Source organism: Pristiophorus japonicus, chromosome 19 (genome assembly GCF_044704955.1).
Source record: "Pristiophorus japonicus isolate sPriJap1 chromosome 19, sPriJap1.hap1, whole genome shotgun sequence".
In the NCBI taxonomy this organism is placed as follows: Eukaryota; Metazoa; Chordata; class Chondrichthyes; family Pristiophoridae; genus Pristiophorus; species Pristiophorus japonicus.
Genome location: NC_091995.1, coordinates 9304218 through 9317591, shown reverse-complemented (window position 1 = coordinate 9317591; position 13374 = coordinate 9304218). Strand labels below are relative to the sequence as shown.

The window sequence follows — 13374 nt, the reverse complement described above, 5'->3', positions numbered from 1 at the left end:
CTAACTAAAATAATCGCAGAGCTCGCAGCGGCCCTTCCTTTTAAGTGAAGGGGAGAAACATGGTTACGTGCCAGTGTGATGACATCTGTAGCGCTACGCTAATGACTGACAGCGGCGGACACGGCGCCAGCCCCCACTTCCGTCCTGCTTATGACCTGTTATGTTCAGAATAAATCAGCAGGACTATATCGCAAGCTCAAACTGTTGTGACCTTGGTCTCTTTATTCAGACTCCAGAGTGAGAAAGCAGCATGGTGAATCACCTTTTATACCTGCTTGCCCCAGGGTGCTCAGGTGACCCTTAGGTCTCCCACAGGGGTGCCCCTTAGTGGCAAGTCTTACATTTTGGTAAGGTTTACATATATACATAACATCACTCTTCCCCCAAAGTCTTATGTGCAGTTATTTGCAAGTTGAGGCAAAATGGTACCCCGCATCCCCGGGTCGATCGCCTGGGTTCAAGTCCTGACAGGGTGGGTTCATCCTTGTGGTTGATGGCGAGGTTGATAGTGTTAGTGGGTTGCTGGGGGCCAGGTCCTTTCACAGTGGTTCCTGGTTATCTGTAGTTCGCAATTTGGTCTCGTCCAAATGCTTTAGTCCGGTATATGGTTTCACAATCAAACGCTCTGTTTTCATCACATACATTGCATTCCCCCCGCCTTGGCTGATGCAGTGCTAGCAGCCTAACTGGGGCCCTGAATATGGTCTACATCACTTATTCTGATGTCGCTTGGAGGTGCCGTGTGATCATGGTGCATTCTCTGCTGATGGCATGCGGAAGGGTCGGTTCTGAGTGATTCTGTCTGGTGACTGCGTAACACCCAGGATAGCCGGGTCTGTAGGGAGTCTACCGTGACACGTGTGGTGCTAGGTTTAGTGATTTGGGCTGCCAGCTCCGGGCTATTGTCGCTGATCCTGAGGTTTAGCAAGCCCAGGATGGCCGCAATGGCCTTGATACTTTTGGTAGGCGGGAGGCCTAGTGGTCCCCGTGGACCTTGGGCCGTAGTATGGGGGCCCCGGACTACCGACTGTGTGTAGCCGCCCTGCCTTACTTTGCAACGTTGGGGTGCGTCTTTCTCTGCGATGGATAGTGTTATGTCTTGAATAAAGAATCTGACCAGAGACTGTAAGTTCAAAATAATGTGTGACCGTAGTTCTTTATTATAGGTCTCCAGAGTGCCTCTCCAGCCTATGAGGCCTCCTTATGTACAGGTGCTCCCAAGGGATTGTGGGATCCTTTGGGACACCAGGGGATGAGCCCTCTGGTGGTTAAACAAGATATTTACAGGTTTACATATATAACAACACTCCCCCCTCCCCCCGCCACCAATGTCAATAGTGTAACTACAATGTGAGTCGATCTGGGGCCTTCCTTTCCCTGGTTGATCGTCTCAGTGCAAATGCTGGTTTTGGTGAGTCGTTTGTTGGGCCTTCGCTGGGCTGCTGTGCAGCTGGCCTTGCTGGGCTGCTAGGGGTGGTGAGTCGTGCTGGGCAGGTGATAGGTTCTGCTTTGTGGTCAACCGCTGGGTCGGTTGCCACTTGTGTGTGTGTTGGGGGGGTTGAAAAAGGTAGAGTCTATTGTGGGTTGTACTGTATTGTCCGTGAATCTGAGTTTGATTTGGTCCAAGTGTTTTCTGCAGGTGAGTCCATTTGAAAGTTTGACCAGAAACACCCTACTCCACTCTTTGGCCACGACAGTGCCGGGAAGCCACTTGGTACCTTGTCCATAATTCATCACAAATACAGGATCATTAATCTCGATTTCGCATGACACATTTGCACGATCATGATATGTATTCTGTTGAAGCCGCCTGCTCGCTACCTGTTCGTGTAGATCAGGGTGGACTAACGAGAGCCTTGTCTTAAGTGCCCTTTTCAGGAGCAGTTCAGTGGAAAGAACCCCAGTGAGCAAGTGGGGTCTTGTGCGGTAACTAAGCAGGACTCGGGATAGGCGAGTCTGCAGTGAGCCTTCAGTTACCCTCTTCAAGCTCTGCTTGATTGTTTGCACTGCTCGCTCTGCATGACCATTGGATGCTGGTTTAAACGGGGTAGATGTGACATGTTTGATCCCATTCCGGGTCATGAACTCTTTGAACTCGGCACTGGTAACGCACAGTCCATTGTCACTCACAAGGACATCAGGCAGGCCGTGCGCGGCAAACATGGCCCGCAGGCTTTCAATGGTGGCAGTGGACGTGTTTGCCGACATTATCTCACATTCAATCCATTTGGAGTACGTATCTACAACCACAAGGAACATTTTTCCCAAGAATGGGCCTGCATAGTCGACATGGATCCTGGACCACGCTTTGGAGGGCCAGGACCATAAACTTAGTGGTGCCTCCTTGGGTGCATTGCTTAACTGTGAACATGTTACATTTGTGCACACAGGACTGTAAGGCTGCCTCGATACTGGGCCACCACACGTGGGATCTGGCTATCGCTTTCATCATTACAATGCCTGGGTGGGTACTGTGGAGGTCACTAATGAAAGTATCCCTGCCCTTTTTTGGCACTACTACCCAATTACCCCATAGGAGGCAGTCTGCCTGTCTGGACATTTCATCTCTGCGCCGCTGGTACGGCTTTATTTCTTCCTGCATCTCTAACGGGACACTAGACCAACTCCCGTGGAGCACACAGTTTTTTACAAAGAACAGTAAGGGGTCCTGGCTCGTCCAGGTTCTAATCTGTTGGGCGGTAACAGGTGATTGCTCACTCTCCAATGCTTCCATGACCATAACTAAATCTGCAGGCTGTGCCATTTCCACCCCTGTGATGGGCAATGGCAGCCTACTGAGAGCCTGGCCTGTGGCGGATCGCGTAGTTGTATGCGGACAACGTGAGCGCCCATCTCTGGATGTGGGCCGATGCATTCGTATTTATCCCCTTACTTTCAGAAACGAGGGATATAAGTGGCTTATGGTCGGTTTCCAATTCAAATTTGAGCCCAAACAGATATTGATGCATTTTCTTTACCCCATCAACACATGCTAACGCTTCTTTTTCGATCATGCTGTAGGCCCTCTCAGCCTTAGACAGACTTCTGGATGCATAAGCAACCAGTTGCAATTTCCCAGATTCATTAGCTTGTTGCAATACACCATATGACAACGCATCACATGCTCGTACCAAACTCTTACATGGATCGTACAACACAAGCAATTTGTTTGAGCATAACGGTTTCCTAGCTTTCTCAAAGGCATTTTCTTGGCTTTTCCCCCATACCCATTCATCTCCTTTATGCAATAAAGAGTGCAGTGATTCTAACAGTTTGCTAAGACCCGGTAAGAAGTTACCAAAGTAGTTCAGGAGTCCTAGAAACGACCGCAACTTCGTCACGTCCTGCAGTCTCGGTGCGTTCTTGATTGCCTCCGTCGTTGAATCGGTGGGCCTGATGCCGTCCGCCGCGAATCTTCTCCCCAGGAACTCCACTTCAGGCGCCAGGAAAATGCATTTGAGCATTTTAACCTGAGCCCCACACGATTAAGCCGACTAAGAACCTCCTCCAGGTTCTGCAGGTGCTTGACGGTGCCCCGAACTGTAACCAAGATGTCATCCTGGAAGACCATGGTGGGACCAACTTCAGCAAGCTTTCCATGTTCCTCTGGAATATCCCCGCAGCTGATCGAATCCCAAATCGGCATCTGTTGTAAATGAAGAGACTTTTGTGCATGTTGATGCAGGTGAGGCCCTTCGATGATTCCTCCAGCTCCTGCGTCATGTAGGCTGAGGTCAAGTCCAGCTTCGTGAAAGTTTTTCCTCCCGCCAGCATCGCAAATAGGTCGTCTGCGGGTATTGATCTTGCAGGAAGAAACGATTGATAGTTACTTTGTAATATGATAGGTCCAAGTCAGCATGGATTTGTGAAAAGGAAATCATGCTTGACAAATCTTCTGGAATTTTTTGAGGATGTTTCCAGTAGAGTGGACAAGGGAGAACCAGTTGATGTGGTATATTTGGACTTTCAGAAGGCTTTCGACAAGGTCCCACACAAGAAATTAATGTGCAAAGTTAATGCACATGGGATTGGGGGTAGTGTGCTGACATGGATTGAGAACTGGTTGTCAGACAGGAAGCAAAGAGTAGGAGTAAATGGGGACTTTTCCGAATGGCAGGCAGTGACTAGTGGGGTACCGCAAGGTTCTGTGCTGGGGCCCCAGCTGTTTACACTGTACATTAATGATTTAGACGAGGGGATTAAATGTAGTATCTCCAAATTTGCGGATGACACTAAGTTGGGTGGCAGTGTGAGCTGCGAGGAGGATGCTATGAGGCTGCAGAGCGACTTGGATAGGTTAGGTGAGTGGGCAAATGCATGGCAGATGAAGTATAATGTGGATAAATGTGAGGTTATCCACTTTGGTGGTAAAAACAGAGAGACAGACTATTATCTGAATGGTGACAGATTAGGAAAAGGGGAGGTGCAAAGAGACCTGGGTGTCATGGTACATCAGTCATTGAAGGTTGGCATGCAGGTTCAGCAGGCGGTTAAGAAAGCAAATGGCATGTTGGCCTTCATAGCGAGGGGATTTGAGTACAGGGGCAGGGAGGTGTTGCTACAATTGTACAGGGCCTTGGTGAGGCCACACCTGGAGTATTGTGTACAGTTTTGGTCTCCTAACCTGAGGAAGGACATTCTTGCTATTGAGGGAGTGCAGCGAAGGTTCACCAGACTGATTCCCGGGATGGCGGGACTGACCTATCAAGAAAGACTGGATCAACTGGGCTTGTATTCACTGGAGTTCAGAAGAATGAGAGGGGACCTCATAGAAACGTTTAAAATTCTGACGGGGTTAGATAGGTTAGATGTAGGAAGAATGTTCGCAATGTTGGGGAAGTCCAGAACCAGGGGACACAGTCTAAGGATAAGGGGGAAGCCATTTAGGACTGAGATGAGGAGGAATTTCTTCACCCAGAGAGTGGTGAACCTGTGGAATTCTCTACCACAGAAAGTTGTTGAGGCCAATTCACTAAATATATTCAAAAAGGAGTTAGATGAAGTCGTTACTACTAGGGGAATCAAGGGGTATGGTGAGAAAGCAGGAATGGGGTACTGAAGTTGCATGTTCAGCCATGAACTCATTGAATGGCGGTGCAGGCTCGAAGGGCCGAATGGCCTACTCCTGCACCTATTTTCTATGTTTCGAAGTAATCACCACAGATTCTGATGGTACCGTCTTCCTTGAGAACTGGAACAATCGGACTGGCCCACTCGTTGAATTTGATCGGCGAAATGATGCCCTCGTTGCAGCCGGTTCAGCTCGATCTCCACCCTCTCTCTCATCATGTACGGTACCGCTCTCGCCTTGTGATGGATGGGTCGTGCCCCCGGAATTAAGTGGAGCTGCACTTTTGCTCCTTGGAACTCCCCGATGTCCGGTTCGAACAGCGAGGGCAACTTGTTTAGGACCTGGGCACATGAAGTGTCGTCGATGGACAAAAGTGCTTGGACGTCGTCCCAGTTCTAGCGTATCTTTCCCAGTCAGCTCCTGCCGAACAGCGTGGGGCCATCGCCTGGTACCACCCAGAGTGGTAAATTGTGCACCACTCCATCGTCGGAGACCTTTACGGTAGCACTGCCGATTATGGGAATCAGTTCCTTTGTGTACGAATGGAAGTCAGGACTGGCCTTGAGGCCTTGCTGCACCACAATTTATTGAAAGTCTTTTTGCTCATTATGGACTGGCTCGTGCCCGTGTCCAGCTCCATTGACACCGGGAGTCCATTTAATTCAACATTCTGCATTATCGGGGGATACTTTGTGGTAAATGTGTGCACCCCATATACCTTTGCCTCCTCAGTCTGAGGCTCTGGTTCATCATGATCCACCGTGGACCTGTCCTCCTCTGCAACATGGTGGTTTGCAGGATTAGCAGGGTTTGCAGCTCGCCTGCACATACGTTGGAGGTGTCCCATTGTTCCACAGCCCTTGCAAACGTATCCTTCAAAGCAGCACGAATGGAAACGATGATCACCTCCACAGCGCCAACAAGGTGTTCATGGCCTTGCATTCACCACCCTTGATGGTGGACTCTGAGACATCTGCAGACATGCAGCTGCAGGCATATGAGTCCTGCCCTGTACGTTACGATGCGAAAACAACATTACTTTGTTCACAGTACTTGCAGCAGCACTCGTGTGTTGAGAAATTTGTTTGGTATTGTCACTGGTGGCGATGAACGCCTGGGCTATCGCTATGGCTTTACTCAAGGTCGTGGTCTCTACAGTCAAAAGTTTGCGAATTATTACTTCATGGCCAATGCCAAGTACAAAGAAGTCACTGAGCATGTGCTTCAAGTGTCCTTCAAATTTGCAATGTCCTGCAAGGCGCCTTAGCTCGACGATGTAGTTCACCACTTCCTGGCCTTCAGACCTCTTGTACGTGTAGAACCGGTACCTCGCCATCAGAAAGCTTTCCTTCGGGTTTAGATGCTCCCGGATCAGTGTGCAGAAATCATTGTACGACTTCTCTGTGGGTTTCACTGGAGCGAGCAGATTTTTCATGAGGCCATATGTTAGTGCTCCACAAACAGTGAGGAGGATCGCCCTTCGTTTGGCAGCGTTTGCTTCTCCTTCCAGCTCGTTGGCCACGAAGTATTGGTCGAGTCGCTCCACGAAGGCTTCCCAATCATCTTCCTCCGAAAATTTCTCCAGGATGCCCGCGGTTCTCTGCATTGTTGTGGTGGGGTTCGTCATCTGTATCTTGTTGCCAGTTGCTATGTCTTGAATAAAGAATCTGATCAGATAATGTAAGCTCAAAATAACGTGTGACCATAGTCCTTTATTACAGGTCTCCAGAGTGCTTCTCTAGCCTGTGAGGACCCCTTATGTACAGGTGCTCCCAAGGGATTGTGGGATCCCTTGTGGACACCTGTACATAAGGAGACCTCACTCTGGTGGTTAAACAAGGTATTTACAGGTTTACATATATAACAGATAGGTTGCTACATCCCGTCTTGCAGTTCACCTTTGGCAGGTGGTAACATGGGATCCTGGCTGGTCCAAGTCATAAGCTGGGAGGCTGTTACGGTTGATCCCTCACTTTCTAGCACTTCCACAACCGCGAGTGGGTCTGCAGGCTGTGCTGTTTCCACCCTGGTGGTGGGCAACGGTAGCCTACTGAGGGCATTAGTGCCGTTCTCAGTGCCTGGCCCGTGGCGGATCATGTTACAGTGCACAGACAGTGTTAGACATTCTCGAAACAACGCATCGATAATGGTGCCTCTGCTCTCCTAAACTTGTGGAATGAGCATCTTGTCTGACTCGAACACATATCGGGACACTCTTTGGTACGTCTCTTTAGTCCCGTGAATACAGGTTACTCCTTTGTTTAACTTATTGGATGCATGTTCAATCGTTTGGGGCTCGCCCATTACTTTTGCTTGCTGCACAACACTCCCGACCCCGTGCAGTAACATCCCACTTGCTACGAATACTTTGTTAGATACATATACAACTGGTTGAGGTTCGCCCGCTACTTTGGCTTGCTGTACAACATTGGCACATTTACAGAATAAACATTTGAAACTTTTAAAAACAATTCCCCGAAATGATGCACTTAACGCGCGTCCCATGGGCCTTAAAAAAACATGCATTTTTTTGGTGTACAATGTTATCGTTTAAAATTTTGAAACAAAAACACCCTCTTACTTTGAGCAATACAATACAAAACAAGCTTTTTTGATCACAAATAGACAAGTACCATAACACAAATGATAACACATCACTTGTTACAAGTACTTTGTCAGATACATATATGGCCGGTTGATGTTCGCCTGCTACTTTGGCTTGTTGTAAGGTACCCCCAACCCCATATAATGGTATATCATTGGGCGCGAAAGAATGCTCACAAGGGTTACATAGTGCACACAATTTATTGGAGCATAGTGGGTTCCTGGCCTTCTCACCGGCCACCCCTTTACCTTTGCCTCAAACCCAGTCATCTTCCTTGCTGGGCAACACATCTCTCCATTCCGTTGCAGAGACCTCCCGTGGTCTGGATGCTCTCTCGTCCTGTGGTCTGGACGCACTTTCGTCCTGTGGTCTGGATGCCTTCTCGTCTCGTGGTCTGGACGCACTCTCGTCCCATGGTCTGGACGCACCTTTCATCCGTGTCCGTAATGCCAACTGCCGTGATCTTCCTCCCCAGGTATTTTGCCTCTGGCGTCGGGATCATTTCTATCTCAGTGCTGTTTGTGGGAGCTTGCTGAGTGCAGATTTGTTGTTGTGTTTCCTACATGACAAGAGTGACTGTAAAAGTACTTCATTGGTTGTAAAGCACTTTGGGTCATCCTGATGTTGTGAAAGATGCTATAGAAATGCAAATTCTTTGATTTTTGTACAATGCAGTGCCATCCTGGTCTTCTGTTCCCATTTCATCCAGAATTTTAACAGAAAACCTTTTTTTTTCTTTTGGGTGTCATAGAAATTTATGGCACAGGAGGAGGCCGTTCGGCTCATCATGTCTGCTCCAATCGAAAAAGAGCTATCCAGCTTTGCAATGATGCTTAGATACCAGGCCCTGGACATTCCTCCTTCCCCTCTCTTTGACCTGACCCCATCTCTCCTTGCAATCTCACGCTTTGGGGTGTTTATACTGTGCTCTTTGACCTTCTCCCCTCTGACCCCAAAGGATCAGTCCTCAGCCAAGGCCTCAACTTCAACACCTGCCCTCCCCAGGAATGAATTAAAAAAAGACTGGGTTGTGGGCATCACTGGTAAATGCCAGCATTTATTGCACATCCTTAATTGCCCTTGAGAAGGTGGTGGTAAGCCGCCTTCTTTAACCACTGCAGACCTTGTGGTGAAGGTTCTAGCATAGTGCTGTTAGGGAGGGAATTCCAAGATTTTGACCCAGCCATGATGAAGGAATGGAGATATATTTCCAAGTCAGGATGTATGTGATTTAGAGGAGAACTTGCAGGTTGTTAGATCTCTTAATTTCAAATGAAATACGAACTCCGATGGTAGTTTTAACTTTTTAATCTTGGCAGAGAGTAACAAACTTCTTGGCTTCAAGCCAGGTCTTTGTTCTTACTGAGACACATGGTCAAAATGGCTGTATTTTATACCTGGATCAATTTACAGAAAAGAACTTGCCTTCTTTGACCTTATTGGCTCACTACCCAAGGTCCGAAAATGTCAAGTTGATTGATGAGTTAATGCAACATGCCGAACTGCATGTAGCAGCCTTGACTTGGGGGTCTGTGAATTTTCACAGTCTGTCTAAATGAGCCTGTTTGAATACTCTATCACAGGTGATGGTGTTCCCATGCGCCTGCTGCCCTCGTCGTTCTAGGTGGTAGAAGTCGCGCATATGGGAAGTGTTGTCAAAGAAGCCTTGGCAAGTTGCTGCATTGCATCTTGTAGATGGTACACACTGCAACCACGGTGTGCCGGTGATGGAGGGACTGAATGTTTAAGGTGGTGGAAGGGGTGCCAATCAAATGGGCTGCTTTGTTCTGGATGGTGATGAGCCTCTTGAGTGTTGTTGGAGCTGCACTCATCCAGGCAAGTGGAGAGTATCCATCCCATTCCTGACTTGTGCCTTGTAGGTTGTGGAAAGGATTTAGGGAGTCAGGAGGTGAGACTCTCGTCGCTGAATACCCAGCCTCTGACCTGCTCTTGTAGCCACAGTGTTTATGTGGCTGGTCCAGTTCAATTTCTGGTCAATGGTGACCCCCCCAGGATGTTGATGGTGGGGAGTTCGACGATGGTAATTCCGTTGAATGTCAAGGGGCGGTGGATAGACTCTCGCTTGTTGGAGATGGTCATCGCCTGTCACTTGTGTGGCGCGAATGTTACTTGCCACTTATCAGCCCAAGCTTGAATGTCGTCCAGGTCTTGCTGCATGTGGGCACGGACTGCTTCATTATCCGAGGAGTTGCGGACGGAGCTGAATATTGTACAGTCATCAGCGAACATAGAAAATAGGTGCAGGAGTAGGCCATTCGACCCTTCGAGCCTGCACCACCATTCAATAAGATCATGGCTGATCATTCACCTCAGTACCCTTTTCCTGCTTTCTCTCCATACCGCTTGATCCCTTTAGCCGCAAGGGCCACATCTAACTCCCTCTTGAATATATCCAACGAACTGGCCTCAACAACTCTCTGCGGCAGGGAATTCCACAGGTTAACAACTCTCTGAGTGAAGAAGTTTCTCCTCATCTCGGTCCTAAATGGCCTATCCCTTATCCTTAGACTATGTCCCCTGTTCTGGACTTACCCAACTTCGGGAACATTCTTCCCGCATCTAACTTGTCCAGTCCCGTCAGAATTTTATATGTTTCTATGAGATCCCCTCTCATCCTTCTAAACTCCAGTGAATACAGGCTCATTTGATCCAGTCTCTCCTCATATGTCATCAGTCTGGTGAACCTTCGCTGCACTCCCTCAATAGCAAGAATGTCCTTCCTCAGATCCCCACTTCTGACATTATCATGGAGGGAGGGACATTGTTGAAGCAGTTGAAGATGGTTGGACCTTGGATTCTGCCCTGAGGAACTCCTGCAGCAATGTCCTGGGGCTGTGATGATTGATCTCCAACCACCACAACCATCTTCCTTTGTGCTAGGTATGACTCCATCCTCAATTAATGATCATGCCCACACTTCTGTTGAAAGGTCGTGGTCCTGAGACTATAACTATATTTCTTCCTCCACCTTCTGAGTGTTTTCTGGCATTTTCTGTTTTCCATTTCAAATTTCCCCCCCACTCCCTCACCCTGAGCCTCGCGCGCGCAAAAACCGTTGCTGACGGTTGGCCGGTCGGGCCCCGCCTCCTCCGCCTTGACTGACATCCGCTGAGACCAACCAGCTTTCGCGGCGAGCTGTCGTTCACGGAGGGATCCCCGCCCTCCCCAGCAAATCAGGGCGCCCGCGGCCACGCCCCCTCGGCCCGGCTCAGCCGCTCTTTCTCTTTGATCCGAGTCGGACCACGCCCGGCGCACTCGACGTCAGCCGATTGACGCGGCGGCAAACCAATCGAGTGCCGGCTCGGCCCGTCAATCCACCGCGGTGTCGCCTTCACCTGGGACAGACGCACCAATAGCGGGCGTCGGTGACGGCGGTGGGGGGGCGGGGTTTGTTGCGATGTTAATGCGGAGCGTTGGTGGTTCAGTTGTGGAGGGGGGAGGGGAGGAGAGGAGAGGAAGGAAGGACCTAGAAAGAGTTTGAGTGAAAATTCGAGGAAATGGTCTGATGAAAGGGGGTAAGTGTTCATTTAAGGCTGGTTTTAACGATGGGGAAGGGTGGATAAGAGCAGTCTTTAGGTGGAAGGTGCGACCTGCATTGATAACCGTTGCCAGGAACTCAGGGTGATGCAAGGTACAACAGGCACCACTCATTTGCTGGGTTCCACTAATAATACCATGGTTCAAGGAATTCAGGAATTTGATGCTGTCTCTGTGAGAAAGAACTTGTATTCTTACAGCATCTTTCATGACCTCAGTTCGTCCCAAAAGCGCTTTACAGCCAATGAAGTACTTATTGAAATGTAGCCACTGTTGTAATGTGGGGAAACGTGGCAGCCAATTTGTGCACAGCAAGCTCTCACAAACAGCAATGAGATAATGACCAGATCATCTGTTTTACTGATCAGGCAGCATCTGTGGAGAGAGAAACCGAGTTAACGTTTTGGGTCGATGACCTTTCGTTCGAGTCTTCAACCTGAAACGTTAACTCGGTTTCTCTCTCCACAAATACTGCCTGACCCGCTGAGATTTCCAGCATTTTCTGTTTTTATTTCAGATTCCAGCATCTGCAGTATTTTGTTTTTGTCTTTCTGTTTTACTGATGTTGGTTTATGGATAAATATTGGCCAGGGCACCGAGGAGAACTCCCCCTGCTCTTCGAAATGGTGCCGTGGGATCTTTTACGCCCATCCGAGAGGCCAGATGGCAGCTCGGTTCGATGTCGCATGTGAAAGATGGCCCCTCCAACAGTGCAGTGCTCTCTCAGTACTAGATTTGAATGCCTGGAGTGGGACTTGAACCTACAACCTTCTGACCTGAAGGTGAGAGTGCTACCCACTGAGCCACACGGGACACCACCTGGCTGTGGCCAAAGCTGCCAGGATCGTGCAAAATCCCAGGTGTGAGATTCTCAGTCACGAGCCAACACGTCCTACCTCGCCTGAGGGTATGTTGCCTCAGGGGTCACAGTCTCAGGATACTGGGTAGGAAATTTAGGACCAAGATGAGAATTTTTTTCACTCAGAGGGTATTGAACCTGTGGAATTCTCTACCACAGAAGGCTGTGGAGGCCAAGTAACTGAATATATTTAAGAGGGCGATAGATTTCTAGAAACAAAAGGCATCAAGGGGTGTGGGGAAAATGCGGGAATATGGTGTTGAGATAGAGGATCAGCCATGACTTGAATGGCCGACTACTGCTCCTATTTGATATGTTTCTATGATCGTCGGGTCACCAACCCTCCAGGGTTGTCCTGGAGTCTCCAGGAATTACGAGCAACATCTGGGAGGGAAAAAAATCATGGGTGCATTTAAAAAAAAAACAATTGTGTGGTATTGTTTTAATTTTGCTCATTGGCTGTCGAAATATTGGAGATGGAGGGGACAAACTTCTATTTGACTGGGTGGTCATGTGATGGAACCGCAAGGAATATGTCAAAGCAGTGTTGGCAAAATCTTCGTGGCATGGTTGTGGCCACTCGATCACTGATTTTGTCAAAGGCCTGACTGTGATGCTGCATCTGGCAGCGATGGGGAGCAGCATGCTGACAGCGGAAGCTCAGTGAGTCATGCTCCATGGGCCTGATTGAGCAAGTGCTTGGAACTCCACCTCGCTCAACTTCACAATGAGCGTTGGTGAAAATGTACAAATAGCTTGCGTTGCTAAAATAAAACTGACGCTGCTCCCTTCAGTGCTATGTGAAGCCCCGTTAAAATATTCATCCCTCTTACCTGTTGTCCCTCCTTTTCTATCTCATAGCATCTTGCAGCTCCATCATGCCTGTGCCAGCTCTTTGGTAGAGCTATTCAATTAGTCCCACTCTCCCTGCTCTTTCCCCTGTAGATCTGCAATTTTTTCCTTTCAAGTACTTCTCCAGTTCCAATTTGAAAGTTACTATTGAATCTGCCCTTCAGGCAGTGCATTCCAAATCATTCTTACTGCATAAAAAACAAAATCTCCTCTCTCCTCTGGTTCTTTTGCCAATTATCTTAAATTGGTGTCCTCTGGCTACATATCCTCCTGCCAATGTGAACAGTTTCTCCCTATCTAATTATCTAAACCCTTCATAATTCCCTCTTGTACTCACCTTTTTGCTTCTTACCATTCCTCTTATTTTTTTCTCTCTCTCTTTCTCCCCCCCCCCCCCACCCCCGGCCCCCTTTGTCTTATTCTCTTTCT

At 48.6% G+C, this 13374-nt stretch overlaps 1 protein-coding gene across 5 annotated transcripts in view; it reads left to right on the top strand.

Annotated features, from left to right (window-relative positions):
- The first annotated feature begins 11130 nt into the window (after positions 1-11130).
- tmem268 (transmembrane protein 268) overlaps positions 11131-13374 on the top strand; it is a 73500-nt gene continuing 71256 nt past the window's right edge. For 4 of the 5 annotated variants that reach the window (XM_070861228.1, XM_070861230.1, XM_070861223.1 and 1 more), the window contains exon 1: positions 11131-11212. The gene's annotated coding sequence lies outside the window, so the exon portion shown is untranslated. The remainder of the gene's footprint in view (positions 11213-13374) is intronic. The other variant, XM_070861226.1, reaches the window with a different exon arrangement.